At 38.3% G+C, this 9,203-nt stretch overlaps 1 pseudogene; it reads right to left on the bottom strand.

Annotated features, from left to right (window-relative positions):
• Nucleotides 1-7,908: 7,908 nt before the first annotated feature.
• Nucleotides 7,909-8,482, bottom strand: LOC126062713 (60S ribosomal protein L9-like; annotated as a pseudogene).
• Between the last annotated feature and the right edge of the window lie 721 nt (nucleotides 8,483-9,203).

The raw sequence follows: 9,203 nt of genomic DNA, 5'->3' as shown, positions 1-9,203 counted from the left end.
CACCTGTAGGCTCCAGGGAACAGGGACGCCCTTTCCTCATAGATATTTGGGGGATGGTTCTCACCCCCTGCTTTGTTCAGACCATGACACCCTGCTGCAACCAGATACTGGTACCTACACCAATCACCTCTGCCCCTCTAAGACTGTAGGACAGAGCCTGTACCACACACTTGATGAACAGTTACCTGGACACCAGAGCTGAATTCATACAAGAAAAGTGAATGTACTCTTAGACTGATATACCTGATAACAGCTCTAGCCACCGGGGGACAGGACGTCAGCGTTCCAAAGGTGAAAATAATCAGGCTAGTTCACTCAAACAACACGTGGGAATATCAAAACAAAACAAAGCAAGAAGCTAGGATACAGTAAGCAAACATAAAATAAACTAATACAATAACTTATAGATGGTTTGGAGAAAACAGCCAATATCGAGTCACATAAAGAAACAGACCACACTTGCCTCAACAAGCTCTCAAAACAAAGAATCAACTAATCTTCTGGATGAAGGTGACTTCCTGGAATTACAGGATGCAGAATTCAAAAGATTAACATGCAGAACTCTTCAAGGCATCAGGAATGAAAGTAAGAAGGAGCTCAGGCAACACGCCGAACAAGCCAAGGAACACACAGATAAAGTAGTTGAAGAAATTAAAAAAGTTATTCAAGAACATAATGAAAAATTTAATAAGCTCCAAGAATCCATAAAGAAACAGCAATCAGAAATTCAGAAGATTTAACAATAAAATTACAGAAGTAGACAACTCAATAGAAAGTCAAAGAAGCAGAATTGAGCAAGTGGAAGGCAAACTTTCTGAACTTGAAGATAAAGCACTTGGCACCAATACATGAAGAAAAGTCAAATTAAAGAATTAAAAAAATGACGAAACCTTAAAAATCATGTGGGGCTCCATCAAGAGAAATAACCTATGAGTGATTAGAGTGCCAGAACAGGGAGGGATAACAGAAAATACAGAGAGAATGGTTAAAGATTTGTTGGCAGAAAACTTCCTTGATATCATGAAAGATGAGAAGATGTCTCTCCAAGATGCTCATTGAACTCCACATAAGGTAGATTCCAAAAGAAAGTCACCAAGACATATTATAATCAAACTTGCCAAAACCAAAGATAAAGAGAGAATTTTAAGAGCAGCTAGGGATAAACGAAAAGTCACCTACAAAGAAGAGTCAATAAGAATAAGCTGGGACTACTCGACACAAACCATGCAGGCAAAGGCAATAGGATGACTTATATAAAGCAATGAAGGAAAAAAAAATTGCCAGCCAAGAATCATACATTCAGCAAAACTGTCTCTTAAATACGAAGGTGAAATTAGGACATTTCAGATAAACAGAAGTTTAGGGAATTCGTAAATACCAAACCAAAACTACAAGAAATACTAAAGGGAGTTCTTTGGTTAGAAGATCAATAATATCAGGTATCAACCCGAGACTAGAACACTGAACAGAGCAATCGAATGTCAGCCCAGACAGGGAAATCACAAAAATAAATCAAGATTAAAAAAACGCTGAAAACAGAGAAACAGCAATGTTATTATGTAAAAGAAGACAACATTAAAAAAATAAAGAGGGACTAAAAAATATATATATATATATTTTTTTAAGAAATCTAGTCATAGATCTTTCATATGGAGAGGAAGACAAGGTGATATAAAGAATTACAAGTTAGGTTTAAACTTGGAAAAATAGGAGTAAATATTACGGTAGCCACAAAGGAAACTAACAATCCTACTCATCAAAATAAACTACAAGAAAAAATAGAGACTCAGCAGAAACAAAATTAACAACAAATAAGAGGAAAAGACAATACATAAAGATAAACTGCTCAGCAAAAAAAAATTAAGTGAGAAAAAGAAACTGTCAACAACATGTGAAAAAAGACATCAAAATGACAGCACTATACCTATTGATAATTACACTGAACGTAAATGGACTAAATGCACCAATAGAGACAGAGAGGAAGAAATTATTAAAAAAAACCCCACAATCTGTCTATATGTTGTGTACTAAAGAAACACCTTAGGCTTAGAGACACAAACAAACTAAAACTCAAAGGAGGGAAAAAAAATATCAAGCAAACAACAATCAAAAAAGAGCAGGAGTAGCAGTAGTAATTTCTGACAAAATAGACTTTAAAGTTAAATCCACAACAAAGGACAAGGAAGGACACTATATAATGATTAAAGGGACAATATACCATGAGGATATAACCATACTAAATATTTATGCACCCAATTACAGGGCTGCAAGGTACATAAAACAAACACTAATGGCATTGAAAAGAGAGATAGACAGCTCCATAATTATAGTAGGAGACTTCAACGCACCACTTTGGGGAAGGACAGGACATCCAGAAAGAAGCTCAATAAAGACACGGATGATCTAAATGCCACAATCAACCAACTTGACCTCATAGACATATACAGAACACTCCACCCAACAGCAGCCAAGTATACTTACTTTTCCAACACACATGAAGAATTCTCTAGAATAGACCACATACTAGGTCATGAAGCAAGCCTTAGGAGAATTCAACACATTGAGATGTTACAAAGCACTTTCTCTGACCATAAGGCCATGAAAGTATAAATCAATAAGAGAAAAATCAGGGAAAAGAAATCAAACACTTGGAAACTGAACAATACCCTGCTCAAAAAAGACTGGATTATAGAAGACATTCAGGATGGAGTAAAGAAATACATAGACTCCAATGAGAATGAAACCAGTTCCTATCAGAACCTTTGGGACACAGCAAAACCAGTGCTCAGAGGTCAGTTTATACCAATAAACACACACATACAAAAAAAAGAAAGGGCCAAAATCAAAGCATTATCCTTAAAACTTGAACAAATAGAAAGAGAGCAACAAGAGAAATGCTCAGGCACCAGAAGAAAACAAATAATAAAAATTAGAGCAGAAATAAATGATATAGAAAAGGGAAAAACAATGGAAAGAGTTAATAAGACCAGCTGGTTCTTCGAAAAAATTAACAAAATTGATAAACCACTGGCCAAAGTGACAAATGAAAAACAAGTGAGAATGCAAATAACCCAAATAAGAAATGAGATGGGCAATATTACAACAGACCCAACTGAAATTAAAAGAATTTTACCAGATAACTACGAAAAATTGTACTCTAACAAATTTGAAAATCTAGAAGAAATGGATGAATTCCTAGAAACACACTACCTACCTAAACAAACACAAACAAAGTTAGAACTACTAAATAGACCCATAGCAAAAGAAGAGATTGAAAAGGTAATCAAAAAGCTCTTAACAAAAAAAAAAGCCCTGGCCCTGTCGCCTTCACTGCACAGTTCAAACTGTGCCAAACTTTCAGAGAAGAGTAAACACCACTGCTACTAAAGGTATTTCAGTGCATAGAAAAGGACAGAATACTTCCAAACTTGTTCTATGAAGCCACCATATCCCTGATACCAAAACCAGGTAAAAAAAAAAAAGAAAGAAAAGAAAATTACAGACCTATATCCCTCTTGAACTTAGATGCAAAAATTCTCAACAAAATTCTTGCCAATAGAATTCAACAACATATCAAAAAAATAATTCACCATGACCAAGTGGGATTCATACCAGGTACGCAGGGATGGTTCAACATTAGAAAAACAATTAATATAGTCCACCATATAAATAAAACAAAAGACAAAAATCACATGATTTCATAAATTGATGCAGAAAAGGCATTTGACAAAGTTTAATGCCCATTCCTGATAAAAACTCTCAGCAAAATATAAACTGAAGGAAAATTCCTCAACATAATAATTGGCATTCATACAAAGCCAACATCATCCTAAATGGAGAGAGCCTGAAAGTACTCCCACTGAGACTGGGAACCAGATAAGGATACCCTTTATCACCACTCTTATTCAACATTGTGATGGAGGTCCTAGCCAGAGCAATTAGGCTAGATAAAGAAATAAAGGGCATCCAAATTGGCAAGGAAGAAGTAAAAGTATCTGTATTTGCAATTGACATGATCTTATACACAGAAAACCCTAAGGAATCCTCCAGAAAACTACTGAAAGTAATAGAAGAGTTCAGCAGAGTATCAAGATACAAGATAAACATACAAAAATTGGTTGGATTCCTCTACACCAACAAAAAGGACATCAAAGAGAAAATCACCAAATCAATACCATTTACAGCACCCCCCAAGAAGATAAAATACTTAGGAATGAATCTTACCAGAAATGTAAAAGACTTATACAAAGAAAATTATAAAACATTTCTGTAAGAAACCAAAAGAGACCTATGTAAGTGGAAAAGCATACCTTGCTCATGGATAGCAAGACTTAACATTATAAAAATATCTATTCTAACAAAGGGATCTATAGATTTAATACAATTCTGATCCAAATTCCAACAACATTTTTTAATGAGATGGAGAAAAAAATCACCAACTTCGTATGGAAGGGAAAGAGGCCCCCGTTAAGTAAAGCATCACTGAAAAAGAAGAACAAAGTGGGAGGTCTTACTCGACCTGATTTTAGAAGCTATTATACTGCCACAGTAGTCAAAACAGCCTGGTACTGGTACAATAACAGATATGTAGACCAATGAAACAGAATTGAGAAGCAAGACAAAAATCCATCCACATATGAGCAGTTGATATTTGACAAAGGCCCCAACGCAGTTCAATGGGGAAAAGACAGTCTTTTTAACAAATGGTGCTGGCATAACTGGATATCCATCTGCAAAAAAATGAAACAAGACCCATACCTCACAGCATGCACAAAAACTAACTCAAAATGGATCAAAGACCTAAATATAAAATTTAAAAAGATAAAGATCATGGAAGAAAAAATAAGGACAACGTTAGGAGCCCTAATACATGCCATAAACAGTATACAAAACATTATTAACAAAAGTAGATAACTGGGAACTCCTAAAAATCAAACACCTATGCTCAAAGACTTCATCAAGAGTAAAAAGATTACCTACAGACTGGGAAAAAGTTTTTATCTATGACTTTTCTGATTACTGCCTGATCTCTAAAACCTACATGATACTGCAAAAACTCAACTACAAAAAGACAAATAACCCAATTTAAAAATGGACAAATGATAGGAACAGGTACTTCGCTAAAGAAGACATTCAGATAGCTATCGTTATATGAGAAGATGCTCACAATCTTTAGCCATTAGAGAAATGCAAATCAGAACTATAATGAGATTCCATCTCCAACAAGGCTGGCATTAATCCAAAAAACACAAAATAATAAATGTTGGAGAGGTTGTGGAGAGATTGGAACACTTATACACTGCTGTTGGGCATGTAAAATGGTACGACTTCTTTGGAAATCGATTTGGCACTTCCTTAAATAGCTGGAAATAGAACTACCATAAGATCCAGGATTCTCACTCCTTGGAATATACCCTAGAGAAATAAGAGGCTTTACATGAACCAATATATGCACACCCATGTTCATTGCAGCACTCTTTACAATAGAAAAAGATGGAAGCAACCAAGGTGCCCATCCACCGATGAATGGATAAATAAATTATGTTATATTCACACAATGGAATACTATGCATCGATAAAGAATAGTGATGAATCTGAGAAACATTTCATAACATGGAGGAATCTGGAAGGCATTATGCTGAGTGAAATTAGTCAGTTGCCAAAGGACAAATGCTTTATGAGACCACTATTACAAGAACTCGAGAAATAGTTTAAACAGAAAAGAAAGTACTCCTTGATGGTTATGTGGGGGGGGCGGGTATTCACTAATTAGATGGTAGATAAGAACTACTTTAGGTGAAGGGAAAGACAACACACAATACAGGGGAGTTCAGCACAACTGGACTAAACCAAAATCAAATAAGTTTCCTGAATAAACTGAATGCTTCGAAGGCCAGCATAGCAGGCCCAGGGTTTTGGGGACCATGGGTTCAGGGACCAACTAAGTCAATTGGCTTAATTAAATCCATTAAGAAAACATACTGCAGCCCACCTTGGAGAGAGGCATCTGGGGTCTTAAACGCTAACAATCTGTCATCTAAGATGCATCAGTTGGTCTCGACTCCCCTGGATCAAAGGAGAATGAAGAACACCAAGGACACAAGGTAATTACAAGCCCAAGAGATAGAAAGGGCCACACAAACCAGAGACTACATCAGCCCGAGACCAGAAGAACTAGATGGTGCCCAGCTACAACCGATGACTGCCCTGACAGGGAACACAATAGAGAACCCCTGAGAGAGCAGGAGAGCAGTGGGATGCAGACCCCAAATTCTCATAAAAAGACCAGACTTAATGGTCTGACTGAGGCTATAAGGACACTGGTGGTCATGGCCCCAGTCCTTCTGTTGGCCCAGGACAGGAACCATTTCCAAAGCCAACTCTTTAGACAGGGATTGGACTGGACAATGGATGGAGAGGGATGCTGGTAAGGAGTGAGCTTCTTGGATCAGACGGATACTTGAGACTATGTTGACATCTCCTATCTGGAGGGGAGATGAGAGGCTAGAGCAGGTTAGAAGCTGGCAGAATGGACACAAAAAGAGGGAGTGGAGGGAGGGTGCAGGCTGTCTCATCGGGGGAGAGCAATTGGGAGTATGTAGCAAGGTCGCTGTGAGTTGGAATAGACTTGATTTTTTTTGAGCAAGGTGTATGTAAATTTCGTGTGAGAGACTGACTTGATTTGTAAACTTTGACTTAAAGCACAATAGAAATGTTAAAAAAGGCTAAAAAAAAAAGAGAACATTCTGCATCCCATTTGGAGAGTGGTTTCTGGAGTATTAAACACTAGCAAGTGACCATGTAAGATGCATCAATGGGTCTCAATCCACCTGGAGTAAAGGAAAATGAAGAACAACAAATACACAAGGTAATTATGAGCCCAAGAGACAGAAAGGACCACATAAACCAGAGACTACATCAGCCTGAGACCAGAACTAGACTGTACCCCGCTACAACCTGACAGGGAACACAACAGAGAACCCCCAAGGGAGCAGGAGAGCAGTGGGATGCAGACCCCAAATTCTTGTAAAAAGACCAGACTTAATGGTCTGACTGAGACTAGAAGGACCCCGGAGGTCATTGGTCCCCAGACCTTCTGCTAGTGCAAGACAGGAACCATTCCCAAAGCCAACTCTTCAGATGGGGATTGGACTGAACAATGTGATGGAAAATGATACTGGTGAAGAATGAGCTTCTTGGATCAAGTAGACACATAAGACTACGTTGGTTTTTCCTGTCTGGAGGGGAAATGAGAGGGCAGAGGGGGTCAGAAGCTGGCCTATGAAAACAGAGAGTGGAGGGAAGGAGTGTGCTCTTTCATTAGGGGGAGAGCAATTAGGAGTATATAGCAAGGTGTACATAAATTTTTGTATGAGACACTGACTCGATTTGTAAACTTTCACTTAAAGCACAATAAAAATAAAAAATCCCAGAAGAGAATCCTTTTACAGTACACAGGCAGCATCATTTTTGACAGCATGAAAACTCTGCTACACTGTCTCTCCCTCCCTGAGGAAAATAGCTCCCTATTCCAGTGACAGTCTGAAACATTCCTTCTGACTGGGAAGGCTCAGTCTCTGCTTGAGCTTGTCTTGAGCCTGGGAAGAGAGACAGTCTCCCAAGGGTCCACAGTCCTGCTGCAGTTGGTGTGCAGGCTGAGCGTGGCTGAGGTTAACTGTTGGCTTCCAGATTTCTAGGGAGGCAGCACCATGTGTTGGAAAGGGCATTGGTCTTAGGGCCAGAAGACCTGGGTCCCAGTCCTAGCTTGGCCATTGTGAGTGATCTTACATACACCATTTAACTTTTTTTTTTTTTTGAATAAATGAATTTTATTGCATCTTAAAAATATCACCCGTAAGTCTTAGGAATCATCCGGCCTCATTTCTGTAGCTGGACAACTCTTAGATCTTACTCATCAGCCTGTTGAACAGTTCTTTTTTCAGAAACATAGATGCCATCCAAAAATTTTCAGATATCCTTGTTTTTAACTGTCGTGGCTTGCTGAATTAAAGCAGCTGTGATACAAGTTCAATGTCATTTCCTTCAAGAATTAACTCATCCTTCTGGGCTTGAGATACTGAATGAGCAACACCTGGCCTCATCAGAACCCTACGGATGTATTTTTCACCCAAGAAGTTTCGGATTTCAACAAGTGACCCACTCTCCTGGATAACAACATTGATGGGGAAGTGAGCATACACAGTCCTCATCTTGTAACGGAAGCCCAGTGTAACACCCTTGATCATGTTCCGTATATGACTGCAGATAGTGCGAACCGTAGCCAGTTCATTTCTATTTCCCCACCATTTGTCAACGCGAAGCCTCTTCTTTTTCTTTCCAAGGAGACTGAGTTCTACATTGATGTGATTGAAGTTCCTCCGCAAAGTTCCTCTGGGGCCCTTCACAATAACGTGCGTCCCTTCAGAGTCATGTTGACATTTTCTGGAATGTCGACAGTCTGGTTGCTGAGAATGGTCTTCATTCTCGCAGTAGATGTGGCAAAAAGAGCCATTTAACATTTTTAAACCTTGGTTTAGTCAACTGAAAATAGATAAAACAGTTAAGTGCTTGATTACTAGCGGTAAGGTTGGTGGTGCTTTGGAAGATGGGCCTGGTGACCTCTTTCTGAATAGTCACAGCCTTGAAAACCCTGTGAAGCATTCTACTCTGACACACATGGGGTGGCCATGAGCTGGAATTAATTAAGATGACAACTGACAACAACAACTTTATGATATTGAGATGATAATCAATGGGTCTGATAGCAGATACCAAACCTAATTGTGAAAAGCTAACACATTTCACTTAAATTCAGGACGAACACAAGAATGTGCCATATCACTATTATTCAATATTGTATGGAAGATCCTTGTCAATACAGAAAAACAAAATTATAATATATGTAACATTTTATAATAAAAAAATATTATAACATATATAATACATTAGCATATAGCCAAAGAAGAATTGTCACCTTTGAATTATGGTGGTGGTGAAGGATATTGAATATACCATAGACTGCCAGAAGAACTAACAAATCTGTCTTGGAAGAAGTACAACCAGAATGCTCCTTAGAAGCAAGATTGGAGAGACTTCATCTCATATCCTTTGGACATGTTATAAGGAGGGACCAGTCACTGGAGAAGGACATCATGCTTGGTAGAGGGTCAGCGAAAAAGAGAAAGACCCTCAAGGAGATGAAT

This window comes from Elephas maximus, chromosome 19 (assembly GCF_024166365.1).
Source record: "Elephas maximus indicus isolate mEleMax1 chromosome 19, mEleMax1 primary haplotype, whole genome shotgun sequence".
NCBI classification, from domain to species: Eukaryota; Metazoa; Chordata; class Mammalia; order Proboscidea; family Elephantidae; genus Elephas; species Elephas maximus.
Note: the sequence above shows the minus strand (reverse complement) of the source record. Positions and strands in the feature narration are given on the sequence as shown.